The sequence below is a fragment of the Aphelocoma coerulescens genome, chromosome 1 (genome assembly GCF_041296385.1).
Source record: "Aphelocoma coerulescens isolate FSJ_1873_10779 chromosome 1, UR_Acoe_1.0, whole genome shotgun sequence".
In the NCBI taxonomy this organism is placed as follows: Eukaryota; Metazoa; Chordata; class Aves; order Passeriformes; family Corvidae; genus Aphelocoma; species Aphelocoma coerulescens.
Window position 1 is genome coordinate 31,052,964 of NC_091013.1, and position 15,157 is coordinate 31,068,120.

Genomic DNA, 15,157 nt, shown 5'->3' on the forward strand with positions numbered 1-15,157 from the left:
AATGAAATCAGTAGTTATTGCAGACAGCAAGGACAGAGTCTGCAAAATTTCACCATCGAGCAGTTCCAGAGTGCGTCCCAACCGGCTGCTTCTGCTTGCTCATGCCTCTCCCCCTCCGCAGCTCAGCAGCACTTCGTGCAAAGCCTGATCCTGCTCTGAGGGCTTTCAATGCCTCAGCCACGACCTGTTTGGAAAGATGAGGAAAGCTGCAGAAAATGGAGAGTATTTATGAGGCAAACCTGTCACAGAGCCTGCAGACATCTCCCACTGCTCCTATTACATATAACAGTGCCTACTTATGTTGAATACAAGGCTGTGTTTGATGTGGTTTTAGTTAACATTTGTTTACCTTTTCAGCACAAACAAATGGTCCAAACAGTGGGAGCTTGTCTCATTTTTGTTTTCACATGGGCAAGGCTCCACTCGGCACTCAGAGCTGTGTGCCCCAACTTTGCTTTATCAGCACATATCACACTTTTGTAAAACTGATATCTGCTATAGGTGCTGATTTGGTTGTCAGAATGTCAAGTAAGTACAGAATAGTCAATCTTATGCTTCTGCTTGTGGTTGGGTTGCTGTACTTTACAGCTATAAAGCCATGGTCTTAAAGTCAAGTAGGCCAGCAAGTAAATATTTCAAGGGGATCAGTTAAAAGCATGTCCCACAGGGCAGGAGTTCAAATACAAGAACTAACCAAGAGCATCAAAATGGAGGACAGATGATAGTGGTGAAGTTAGGAAACTAGACCAGGAATAGCTGAATTCTTTTGGATAGTTTTTGGCTAATTTTTGGAGAAATGTGATTTTATGTCTGCTACATTCAGCCAGAGAAGTGTAAATTCCTTTGAAATGGAGCAATTTGCACCTACCATGTTGTGCTGTATGGAAAGAGTGCTGTAGCAATGGGCAGTATTTGGCTACAGTGGGATAAAGGATCAGTATAATTTCTAGATTTTGAGACATTTGAAAAGATCTTTAACCTGGAACTCTGACTTGGCTTAATTTTATTTGGTGTTGCCCCAGCTGGACAGGGAAGCAGTATGCTCTTCTGCTCAGGCAACAGGTGGGATAACTCAATCAATATCTGCAATTGAGCTTTCATCAAGGATTTGTCCAGAATGATTAATTCCTGGCATCTTAGCCCTGCCATAAATTTCCAGGTGGTCTCTGAGTCAAATGCTGGAGTGGCTGACACATACTTCACACCACCAGCTGAACAAATTTGATTTTAATAGCTGAATTATAATGCTGACACTCATTCATCCATGCCTCCTAAATCTAAATGATTTCATTTGTATCTTTAATTTTCTTTGAATATAGCTATATGTAAATCATAATTTTGTGTTTATAGAGGGATCACCACAGTCTGTGGACATCTTACACTGATCACTAGAGTAAAGGATTTAGGTTAACATGTACCATACATCTCAGATTTCTGGCAAATACCCAAATCCTACATCTCCATTATTATATGAGAAGAGAGTAGCTGAAAATAAATGTTTGTCTCACCAAGAACTGACTACAGGGAGAGCCAGTCCCAGACCATTTTTACTACCTGACTATGTTTCCTCAAAGATCACTCACTCTAAACCCACCAGCCAGAAAGAAGAAATCACCAGACTACGTTACTCTATTTCAGTATCATATGACCCATCAACCCTGTGCTAGTGATATAACCCATCATCTGCCTGACTTTAACGTGATACACAAAAACCAACCCATCTGGGAAGCTGAGTGCTTAAATAACTGGAGTTCAAGCCTCTGGACACTCCAACTTATGTGTCACTTATTGAGTGAGGAACAAAGAGTTTAACCCAAAGCTCTGCTCCCTTAGCCATACTTACCAGCACTTAATCCTGTCAGACATCTGTTCCGGTTTGGCCAAATTTAGAAATATATCCTCTGAGAGAAGGCACAACTACCCCTTCCCCCCCAGGTTTGGGAAAAAATAAATTTTCCTCGAAGGAAAGTGAAGAAGATAAAACTATTTATTTACCAAACACACGGGAAAAGGAAAATAAGGCTAAATAATAAAATGTTTCACTGTGGAGGAAAAAAAAACCTGGGAAAGTGTTAAGAGTCCTCCCTTTGGTCTCCTCGGCGCTGGGGCTTGGGCCAGGGCCAGGCCCTCTGTGCCCGGTGGAAAGTCCTCCCGATGTGCTCTGAGGTTGAAAAAAAACAGTCCAGTATAAAAGGGAGAAAATCCAGAATTCCAGAGAAGGAAAAACAAAGTCCAACTCTCAGTCTCTCTCTCTCCGGAGAACAAGAAGCTGAAACAACTGGCCAAAAGCTGACTGGAAAGCAGCAAGCCGGGTGCTTCCTCGCTCTACTCCCACAGCTGAAAAAAAAACCTGCTATCTCTGTGTGACCTTGAACAAGCTGCAAACTGCCCTGAAAAAGTTTTGCTCAGTTTTTTCCTTCCCCCTCTCAGGCTCAGTTTAGAGGCACAGAAAGGCACAAAAATTAATTTTGGGCATAGGCAGCGATATGGGATACACATCATAACGTCACCCCAAGACATTCCACCCCTTATCCCATATTGTTGGCTCAATGCCCAAACTAAGATATTCTAATTCTACACACACATTAATACATATATATATATACACAGCTATATACGAACAGTGACAGTGACAATCAGCAAGCAAGGGTATACAAGCATTTCACACAACAATCAGATCTCCCTGTGGTACACAACGTGTTGTTCCGTCTTTCTGCATTACCCACCATGTGCAACCAGGTCCCTGAGCAAAGACCACCCCACGGGTGGGTTTGTCTGCACTCGAGGCAGAATTTATCCACACAGGCTTTCCTAACAGACCTCTGACATGCACTACTGGGACCTTATCTCCATCTGTTGTATGCAGGGATTCAGATTGGGCTGGACCAGCTCTATTGGTGGAACCTCGGGTGTTAACTAACCAGGTGGCCTTTGCTAGATGCTGTTCCCAGTTTTTGAAAGTTCCCCCACCTAGTGCCTTCAAAGTGGTTTTCAACAATCCATTGCACCGTTCCACTTTGCCTGCAGCTGGTGCATGGTAAGGGATGTGGTACACCCACTCAATGCCATGTTCTCTAGCCCAGGTGTTAATAAGGCTGTTCTTAAAATGAGTCCCATTGTCAGATTCAATTCTCTCAGGGGTACCATGCCTCCAAAGGACTTGCTTTTCGAGGCCCAGGATGGTGTTCCGGGCAGTAGCGTGAGGCACAGGGTAGGTCTCCAACCATCCTGTGGTGGCTTCTACCATTGTGAGCACATAGCGCTTGCCTTGGCGGGTTTGAGGCAGTGTGATGTAATCAATCTGCCAGGCCTCCCCATACTTGTATTTGGACCACCGCCCACCATACCACAGGGGCTTCACCCGCTTGGCCTGCTTGATCGCAGCGCATGTCTCACAGTCATGGATCACCTGGGAGATACTGTCCATGGTCAGATCCACCCCTTGATCTCGTGCCCACTTATAGGTGGCATCTCTGCCCTGATGGCCTGAGGCATCATGGGCCCATCGAGCTAGGAACAACTCTCCCTTGTGTTTCCAGTCCAAGTCTACCTGTGACACTTCTATCTTTGCAGCCTGATCTACCTGCCTGTTGTTTTGGTGTTCTTCATTAGCCCTACTCTTGGGGACATGAGCATCTACATGGCGGACTTTCACAACCAGCTTTCTTACTCGGGCAGCAATGTTTTTCCACTCTTCAGCAGCCCAGATTGGTTTTCCCCTACGTTGCCAATTAGCTTTTTCCCACTTTTCTAACCATCCCCACAGAGCATTGGCTACCATCCATGAATCAGTGTAGAGGTAGAGCTTTGGCCACTTCTCCCTTTCAGCAATGTCCAGGGCTAGTTGAATAGCTTTGAGTTCAGCGAGTTGGCTTGATCCACCTTCTCCTTCAGTAGCTTCGGCAACCCGTCGTGTGGGACTCCATACGGCTGCTTTCCGCTTTCGTTTCATCCCTACGATGCGACAAGAACCGTCGGTGAAAAGAGCGTAGTGTGTGTCTTCTGATGGCAGTTGGTTGTACGGTGGAGCTTCTTCAGCACGTGTCACTTGTTCTTCTTCATCAGTGAGACCAAAGTTTTCACCTTCTGGCCAGTTTGTGATTATTTCCAAAATCCCAGGGCGATTCAATTTTCCGATACAGGCGCGCTGTGTGATGAGAGCAATCCATTTGCTCCATGTGGCATTGGTGGCGTGGTGGGTAGAGGGAACCTCTGCTTTGAACATCCACCCCAGCACTGGTAGTCGGGGTGCCAGGAGGAGTTGTGCCTCAGTGCCAATTACCTCTGAGGCGGCTTTGATTCCTTCATAGGCTGCCAAGATTTCCTTCTCTGTTGGAGTGTAGTTGGCTTCAGACCCTCTGTAGTTTCGGCTCCAAAATCCCAGTGGTCGACCTCGAGTCTCACCAGACACCTTCTGCCAGAGGCTCCAGGACAGGCCATTGTTCCCGGCTGCAGAGTAGAGCACGTTCTTCACTTCGGGTCCTGTCCTGACTGGGCCAAGGGCTACCGCATGAGTGATTTCCTGCTTGATTTGGGCAAAAGCTTGTTGCTGTTCGGGGCCCCAATGGAAATCGTTCTTCTTGCGGGTAACCAGGTAAAGAGGACTCACAATCTGGCTGTACTCAGGAATGTGCATCCTCCAAAAGCCTATGGCACCTAGGAAAGCTTGTGTTTCCTTCTTGTTGGTTGGTGGAGACATTGCAGTGATCTTATTGATGACCTCAGCGGGAATCTGACGCCGTCCATCTTGCCACTTCACTCCCAGGAACTGGATCTCTCGGGCAGGTCCCTTGACTTTGCTCTTCTTGATGGCGAAACCAGCTTCCAGGAGAATCCGGATAACTTTCTCTCCTTTCTCAAACACTTCTGCTGCAGTGTTCCCCCACACAATGATGTCATCAATGTACTGCAAATGTTCTGGAGCCTCACTGCCATATCCTTCACAGTCTCATTCGCACCGTAGTCCGGTTTCATTATTGCTAAAGCAGAAGCGTATTCTGGTGGCCCAAGGTGTATGAGTTTTCGCCACATGTATGGAATAACTCTGGCCCGGTCTGGACTCCTCAATCCTGGGTCATTTGCAAAGACAACCTCTACCACCCCTAGTTCTCTCAGGCGTTGGATCCCTTGCTCTATGGTCTTCCATGGGGTTTGCTGCATGTAGAGATCATCTCCACACATATATCTTTCAGCCACGCCTGTTAAAACTCGTCTCCAGACACTGGTAGAATCAGCCCCCCTTTTCATCGCTTGGTCGATCACTGGATCATGTGACAGGGATCCCAAATGCCTCGCTTCAGCACCGTCCAGCATCACATCATCACCTGCCGCATCCCAAATACGGACCATCCAACTTATTATGGATTCGTCGGACTGTCGGGTGTAATCCTTTCTTAGGCTGTGAAGGTCCTTTATGGACATGGACTCAGTAATGGTTTCTGTGCCTGAGTCAGTTGGTGGTTTTGAGGTTCCTTCCCCTGCATCTTTTGAGGTCCCTTCCCCTGCATCATCATCATCTTTCACTGGGCGATCAGTTTTGGTGGTGTGCTTCTTCCTCGTGACAGGAGCCACTGTCAGTGGCTTAGACTCTCCATCTGGTTTGGGCTTGCTGTCTGGTTTATCTGCAGCCTGAGTGACTGGGGTATCTGCAGGCTTTGCTGATTTATCTTCCTGTCTCTCTACCATTACATGCTGCAGTGTGCGATAGGCATATGCCAAAGCCCAACATATTGCAAGGAGCTTGTTCTCATTGGAATTGTCATTATATTTCTCTTTCAGATATTTCGCCACCTCAGCTGGTTTCTGAACTTGTTCAGGGGGAAACTTGCAAACCATTGGGTCAGAGAATTTCTTCAAGATTTGGCCCATATCCTCCCATTCCCCACACCACTCAGGATGTTCCACCTCTGGGTCAGGTGTCTCAGCAGTCACCCTGGAAATCTGAGCTCTCATTCTAGACAAGCTGCGAGACATATGGAGGAAGCTTAGGAGATACAATACCACGAAGATGATGTCTTTAACATCCAGGGGAAACTGAACATTCTCAAAAGATAACCTATCAAATTTAAAGGGAAGGGGAACCTCGTCTCCTCCTCCTCTAACAATCTGGGTGCAATTACTAATAAATTCCCAAAACAGGCTACTGAAGCTAGGACTGGGGTTAGGACGGAGAAACCACTTATCATACACACTCCGAACAGCTGCCCGTACCTCTGTCAACTTCTTATAAATCATTATCACCGAGCACAGCAAGATAGAAATCCTGATTCGTCTCCCTGCTCTGTAAAATTTACATATCAGGGACAAGATTTGAGCAAGTTGTGGATAGGCAAACAACCCTAGGGACCAAAAAAAAACCAGTACCTCAATGAAGCCTAAGGACCAAAAAGACATGAGTACATCAAGCCAGAGAGACATTATGAACTCAACCACCATGGTGATTACCTTACCCCAACACAGAATAAGCAAATTCAAACCAAAATGTAATTAGCACCGTTTTTTCACTTTCCTTCGAGCCCCACTTGGGCGCCACTAAATTTGTTCTGGTTTGGCCAAATTTAGAAATATATCCTCTGAGAGAAGGCACAACTACCCCTTCCCCCCCAGGTTCGGGAAAAAATAAATTTTCCTCGAAGGAAAGTGAAGAAGATAAAACTATTTATTTACCAAACACACGGGAAAAGGAAAATAAGGCTAAATAATAAAATGTTTCACTGTGGAGGAAAAAAAACCTGGGAAAGTGTTAAGAGTCCTCCCTTTGGTCTCCTCGGCGCTGGGGCTTGGGCCAGGGCCAGGCCCTCTGTGCCCGGTGGAAAGTCCTCCCGATGTGCTCTGAGGTTGAAAAAAAACAGTCCAGTATAAAAGGGAGAAAATCCGGAATTCCAGAGAAGGAAAAACAAAGTCCAACTCTCAGTCTCTCTCTCTCCGGAGAACAAGAAGCTGAAACAACTGGCCAAAAGCTGACTGGAAAGCAGCAAGCCGGGTGCTTCCTCGCTCTACTCCCGCAGCTGAAAAAAAAACCTGCTATCTCTGTGTGACCTTGAACAAGCTGCAAACTGCCCTGAAAAAGTTTTGCTCAGTTTTTTCCTTCCCCCTCTCAGGCTTAGTTTAGAGGCACAGAAAGGCACAAAAATTAATTTTGGGCATAGGCAGCGATATGGGATACACATCATAACGTCACCCCAAGACAACATCTGAGTTGAGTGCCATTCAAAATGAGTAAGTACTCAAACACTGTCACTTACACTTATTGCTGAAAACACCTGTATTTTTCTTAAGTAATTTGACTTAATATGAAAGCAATTAATTTTTCTCATTCTCTTTCAAGTCAGCTATATCTTTACAGAGTATTGAAAATGAAGTGATTGCTTCTTTTGCACATTAAATGTCATTTGTATGAACTGTTGTATGCCTTCTGACTTAAGATGTAAAACTTAATCTAATTTTTATGCTGTCCTTTGGCCAAAATGGTTATGCCTTGACACTCATTGGCCTGAGTATTTTTTAAATCTCATTAGATTATATCACTCCACAAAAGCTTTACTGTATCAAAAAGCAAAACTTTTCAGTTGTTAGAGGATTTTATTGGCCTCAAAATATTGGAATTGTAAGTTTCATGGAATTGTAAGTTTCAATGCACTTCTGGGTCTAGCAGTCAGACTTAATGTAAACCAACAATAAACAAAGAACCATTAATACTAATCCTACTATTTGGATTAGGGTCCAAACCAGTCTGTCAGTATTGATGTGTCATCCACAGCCTCTACTGAGAATTGTGTCTCTTCCTCAGAAGCTGTTTCTCTCCCCACCTGAGTCCTAGAGCCCTTTGTGTCCAGAACACATATATCTTTTCTCTGTGGCAAAAGATCTGCCTGGTCTGCCTGCAAGCAGCTGTCCAGAAGAATCACAGGCAAACAAAAGGCAGGTTTTCCTTTGAAGGAACCATTTTACAGTTGAATGTCTTTTAAAAGCTTTTAATCTTCTTCTCCAATAAATTTGAATGAGTTTTTTTTGTTATCCTTTCCCAAAGGCCTGTTTGCAGAAGCATGGTGGCATTTATTATAGATACAGAATTAATTTGTATCCATTAACACCCAATTTACACATTATCTTCTTGATTTTAGTTGCTCCATGTAGGCCAAACCTTGAATTAAGAAAGCTCTCCCTGCCTGGGGAAGGACTCCATGAATGAGCCCTTCTGCTCGCTTGATCTCTGCTCTGGGAACTGTGTTGCTCAGCCCTTTCCAGGCTCAACGGGGGCCAAAGTTCCAGTCCAAGATCTAGACACATCATTAAACATAAATGCATAGAAAAAGACCTCCCATAATATGATGCACCAGCTAGACAAGACAAATGAGGGAGAATGATAGTGTAGTGGCAGGAATACAGACATTTTGGGAGTTCTTATCCTCCATCTGTATTTACTTTCTCTTCTTAGTAAGTATTTCTTTACAGCAAAATATTGTGGGGGGGAATGCTTTTGTGGACCACCCTTCACAAAATAGCTTAGTAAGATAGGAAATTGATTGTCAACAAGCATGAGTGGAACACCAGAAACTGTCTGAGAAGATGCTTGCCCAAACAGGTGCTGCTTATAGATGAAGAAGACCATCAACAGGATTTAACAGTAACCAGGATATTGGAGTCTTTTGAAATAGACTGAGCTTCAAAAGATGTGCAAAAGATGCACCAAAATTTCCAAGACAGGGTAGTGCCCTGGTGATGGTAACAGAGCAGGGTTTGACAGTGACAGGGGCCTTGCTCAGCACTGGCATTACAGCACCCATGTGGATTGGGGGACACAGCTGGCACCCAGTAGGGATGACCCAGTGGATTTAGTGCAGACCCTGCACCTGTGGCCCAACAGGTCTCACTTGGTGGCATGAGGGTTCAGGGAGTGTTGGGAGCAGTGGGGGATCACACACAGCCAGAGCACAAACATCCCCCAAAGGAGAAGTTGTCAGGAGTGGAGCCCCTTACCCTGGAGAGAGCGGTAGGCATTTGTCCTTCCCTGTGCAGAATTTGAGCATTTGGAGATTAGTTATACAAGGGTGTTTAAAAATTTCTAGTTCAGTAACAGTTTGTGAGTGTCTAATACTGAGGTTTATCTCCTGGTATAGCTCTTGAATATATTTTTCACCAGTTGCTGACCAATTATGTGCTGTTAATAATTCAATAAACTACTTCAGTCTTGAGTTGGTTTAAGCTATGAGCAGTTTTTCCCTGGGATAATTATGTACCTGAATGTCCCTCAATGCTAGCAACATTGTGCACAAAATGCAGTAAGGCCAGCTTGCTTTTCCCCTTCCTAACAACACATCTTGAGAATGCATCTTTTCTGTCCTAAATGGAAACTGCTGCACTATCTGCTGGCTCTGAAGGCTCCAAGATAAAGAAGGAATTACTCCAAAGCCAAAAAAGAAGGGGAAAAATTTGAGAGAGAATTTGAAGGAAATAATGACCAAAGAACAGAGCGGAGAGCTGATCCACAGGGAAAACTACTTTATGACTCAGCAGAGGACTACTCTATGCCTCATGTTTTGTCAAATGCAGTCCCTGCCTGTCTCAGCCCTACTACAGAAAAATGTGGAGGCTGGAGCCTCTCTAGCATATAAGTGGAGAAGACAGACTTTTCTCTGCAGTATAATTTGCTGTAAGGCACCCCACTTAAAAGTGAGCAGAGAGCTTAGGGTTTTACCTGGAAAGACTTAATTGTTAAAGAAGAAGGAAAAGCCAAAACAGGCAGCCACATCAATGGTTATATCAGGTACCTTTCTTCTATGTACATGTCACTGAGGAGAGGTTTAGCAGAGATGACACATTGGGACCGCATCTCATAATTTGTTAATATAAAAAGATACAGTGCACTAACTGGCAAATCCTCTCTAGTTTATCACTGCAAACCTCAGAGATTTATGATGGCCAGAGGTATGTGCCTATCATGAAGTCACATGAAACTGGAGATCATGTAATGTTTATTTAGCTGGATGAATAGTCCTGAGACAGGAGAATTAACTGCATAAAATTTCAACTTTCTTTTTCTTGCTGTTGACAGAGTTATCATATTCCCAGCTGGCAACAGAGTGTCTGAAGAAGATAAGTGTTTAATGGGATAGTGAAGAATGATGTAAAGTCAAAATCAATTCATCTACGATGAAATACAGTAAGATAAATGAGTACAACATTAAAGAAGCCAATAAAGACCTTGATAAAGCTTCATGAGGCATAATAAAGTTACAGAAAATTTCTAGAGAGTGTATTGGATATATTTCCAAAACCCAAGCTATCATTTGAAAAATATTTTTAAATATCCTCTGTTCTACATGAGAAACATATTTGTGTATCCAATTTCTGTTGGTTTTACATTAAAAAAAATTCACATTCACTTTAGACTGTAGCCTGGCAGGTTCTAGCAATTTGCAGAGTTTTTGGCATAAAACAGTGATGCTGCTGCAGTTCCTGGTCTGCCTGCAACTCTGAAAAGCAGTCTTGAGGTAACTTCTATATCGAACTACCATTATCAAGCATTGTTTTAAAGCAGCGTTATTTTTGCCATGGAATCAATAGCATGCTTCACTTATCCAGTTGTAAAATGCTAGTGAAGAAAAGAGATTTTTCCTGTGTGAAGGAGTTGGATAAGATGAAATCTGTGTGCAATGGCTTAAGGATAACCTCATAATGATGCCTTTTCTTGGTCTTAAAATTAAGAATCAAACATGGTTAGAAGGGAAAAAGGGGTTTTACATCAGTATTTATTTTAAGGATCCTTAGGTGCACCACATCCAGGTGGAATGCGTTGAAATGCACACTGCAATGCCCACACCACGAGATCGGGTATAACATTATAGGTTTTACTAATTAGCATATCTATCAAAGATTCCCCAGTGAGAGGCTCAAGTGAGCCCCCCTCCCCAAGGAACCTTCCCCTGGATGGTTCTACCTTAGTTTAAAAAATGTGTTCTGGAGAGGACCTTGGGGTCTGGGGCTTTTTGATCTTTAACTACGAGGCTTCTAAGATGTTTGGTCTCCTAGCTTAACAAAATAAGTCTAAGAAGGTAGGCTAAAAACCACTAGGAATACTAAAAGCTATAAAAAGGTATATAAAAGAGGTATAAAAGAAAAGGCAAAAAATCATCATGGCACCAATTCTGACTACAGTGTGACAATTAAAAAAAAAAAAAAAAGGGAGAAATCAAGCAGAGCTCCCTGCCTTCTGTTTGGAGAAAATATAGCCAAAATTAATTTTCCTGTTCTAACTCCAGCAATATCAAGAGAACAGCAGAAGCTGATATGACCCATCCCTGGATGTGTTTAAAAAAAGACTGGATATGGCACTTGATGCCATGATCTAGTTGAGGTGCTAGGGCATGGGTTGGACTCAATGATCTTGAAGGTCTCTTCCAACCGAGACATTCTGTGAATTCTGTGAACTTCTGTAACAGGAGCACATTTAGACAACAACAGTGCAAGACACAATGTGGCACCATGAGTTATCCAAGACAATGAGGCTCAGTGTGTTGCTGTTGTTTATCGTTCCTGAAGGAGAAAATAATCTGCCCTCTTTGCAGTGGCTGGATCAATGAGTCACTGCTTAGTGACACAGTTTCCTTAATGAAGTGAGTGCTCAACGAAGATGTGTAAATTAGGAAATAAGGATGTCGCAGCAAAGTACATGCTAACTGCTCTGGTAGGGTTTTTTTCAAACCAGGAAAGCCCACTAGTTAAATAATGTAAAATATAAAAGAACAGAATGTCTAGAGGGAATTGGTAAGTGGATGGATGGATGGATGGATGGATGGATGGATGGATGGATGGATGGATGGATGGATGGCAGCCTCCTTCTTTTCTGGGGACACAACTTAAAAGAAAGACAGTGTTGCTGTGGAAATATGCCTGCCTAAGTGCTGTGATGCTTCCAAATGCAGGGCTGGGGTGTTCCTTATACTAAAAAAGAAATAGTTGTAATTCTCAAAGATTATTGTGAGCAGAGCCTGAAGGTGAACAGAAGATCTAGTGCCTGGCAGCAAGAGCTGACAGCCTAAGAAAGGGAAAGGTTTGGCTCCAAATGGTCAAAAAAGATTGTATTTAGTAAGAATTTATGCTGTTATATGGTAAGAGAGGAATGCTTAATACAGCTGATATAGGCTACCCACAATATTTTTAAAAGAACTGAGAAAGAGTCTGTAGGATCTGTGCTACAAGATGATATCTTGAACCACTAAAAAAATGTACTTTTAATCATAACACTTGGTTCATACTTGAAAACAACATCTTGGCTTGGCTTACTCTTTTTTTATTTCATTTCATTATTTTGAGCTCAGATGTAGATTTTGCAATTTAGAGCAACATCACTTGAAAAAACACATAATGATACTTTCATAAACACTACAGTGATGGATAGAAAGCATTAAATAATGACTCTTTTCTTGAAGTATAAAGCTGGCACCTTCAATATTGCCTTTTATCAAATACCAATTGCAATAGCAACAGGTGACTTATTTAACTGTATGCTTTGTAACTGAGTATCTTATAATACTTTTCAGAGATCATCTGTGAATATGAATTTCATCTTGTTAACCTTCTTTCATTTAAGCTAAATACATAGAAAGAAGATGTAAAATCATTCTCCCTCTTTTTAGGTGAATAAATTCTGGAGATAAAACCTAATGCTTTTCATGGTTGAACTATCATGGCTGGTCCTGACATAAGGTTTGATGCATGGCTGGTGGTCACAATTCCAAAACATCAACTGCTCTTTGGGTGAACTGAATAAATTGAGAGGCTTGTTGGTGACCATCAGTTATACTTCGGGAGATCTTAAAGCTTTACATTAAATGTTGAAATCATCTTATATTCTCAAGCCTTTTCCTTGTAGTGAGGCTGAAAGCAGTGTCACTAAAACTTATCATATTTACCCTACCTCTCATATTTTCAGGGATCTTTTTGGTGGTGGTTGCCATAACTGGTTAAATTACACCTATTTTAGAAATGGGCATTTTCAAACAGACAATCTCCCATCTGTTCTCACCTTAGTGAGAATAAGATTTTATTGTTGCAGCCCAAGACTGGCTGTGCTCTAATATCTTCAGAAACATTGAGCTGAAGGAAATAAAATTTGCCACAGAGAATCAAGGTAAAGCTAGATCTTGATGTCTCTGTTTTTCTAGGGCAAGAAACTTCAACGTAAGTTTCAGTGATTGAAGAATTCATCTCACCTCGGTGTTACAACTCCAAAGGCCTGTTCTCCAAAACAATCCAACTACTTCCTCTTAATTCTTCCTCCCATCCCTATTTCTGTCTACATGGTGACTGGGGAAATTCCTTGTCCCTTTTTTCTTTTTTACATTGTAGCATGGGAACATGCATGGTAAGTTAAGGACATATGGTAACATAGTTAACAGCTCATATTCAGGTAGGCAGCAAAAAAATCCCATAAAAACACAAAGAATTTGTATTTCTCTTCTTTTGGGGGGTGAGAGGATTTTTTTTGTTGTTTTTTGTTTGTTTTAAAGAGTCAAGGAAACTATAGAGTAGGCATCAGATTCTGTAAAATGATGGGCTCTTAATTTCCATTGGAAACAGTCACATATAAATAACTCCAAAATTATTCTTGGATGAGGATCATGCCCCCAGAGGACCACACTCTGAGGTATGGCACAGGGGCCACACTGTGCAGGAAGACATGGGCCCTCCCTGGGGAGTCACTCCCTGTGGCCAGAGCACAGTCTGCATTTGCAGTGCCTTGGTCAGGAGGATGTGCCAACAGAGGTGAAGTCCCACCTCTCACCCACTTGCCCTCCCAAGTCTGGATTGTAGCACAATGCCTGTCATTTTAGGATAACTCTTTTTAGACTTACATTTCCTTGAATTTCTGGCACAAACATTTTTTTCTTGCCTTCACAAGAGTGGTGTGATTCCTAATTAATTATTGAACTATAAGGATATGGGAAACAAACGTTCAAATTCCTCCTGAGAGATACCACATCTGCCACCTCCCAAGAGCCAGCCCTAAACAGCAAGTTATAAATTATTTGAAGCACTCAGTGTCCCTGTGAAGGCTGTTCCACTTAATGTAAAATATTCTAATCCTACATATATTAATTAGCAAATGGGACCCAGGTTCTGTGCCTGCCCCTCTTTTTTTTTTACTCTCATCCCCCCATGACCCAAGTCACCCCTCAGCCTCCTTCAGGTGTTTCTGCTTACCCCAAAACTGGTCAGTTTTCTAATGTGGAGATAATCAAGCAGAAGACAACAGCTCTCCCAACCCTTGCTACAGCAGTACTACTGGTATCAGATATGTCAGGAATTGTGTCTTCTGCTTAGCATGCTGTCCTTAGATGTTTTTTCCAATATTTTAGAGTGTAATCTCAAACACTGGTAAAGAGAAGTATTGGTTCAGAGCAGCACAGCTGCCTCCACTCAATAATCCTTTTTGAAATACAGTGACAAAAAAAAAAACCCACCTGAAATCTGCCTTACTTCTTACTGAGCCTAGAGCAGCTCTGGTGCTCTCTATTTGTGCAATGCCAATCTTGCAGCTCCTCTCGAGGCAAGGCACAGCACTGGCAGGTGCACGGGCACCTGCAGTTTGTCCTCACTGGAGCCTAAGTCACAGATGCAACCGCGAGCGCCATACCTGCAGGGTCACAGCAACTTTGTCACCTGGGAGTAGCCTGGAAACAACTTGTCCCTTGGGGAATGCAGCAGGTGAATTTAAGACTCAGCTGCTTGCCAGTTTGACTCTGCCAGCCAGATAGAGCGAAATGAAAGTTGGTGAATCCAGCTGTCTGATTTGAGCTGTGGGGAGAGGGGAGGGTTAAAAGAGGGTAGCAGGTCGCTTTGCAATACACTAACTTGTTTTGAACACTAAGTGGTTCAGTCAATTGTCTTAATTTCTCTACTTTGGGAAACACCCACAACTGGGACTTAAAATTCAATTGTTATTTCTGATTTTTATTTAAAGAATTGACTTACCTTGCTACATTGACATGATAGTTTGCTGATTGGCTGCACTCATTTTATGACCTATATAATTAATTTTGAATCATTAGGTTCAATTTTAATTGAAATTGGTTTGATAATTAAATGTAGTTCTTAGCTACTCTAGTCCAGTGTCTAGCAGCATGTTTCATTCTTTGCTATTAATAAACTTCAC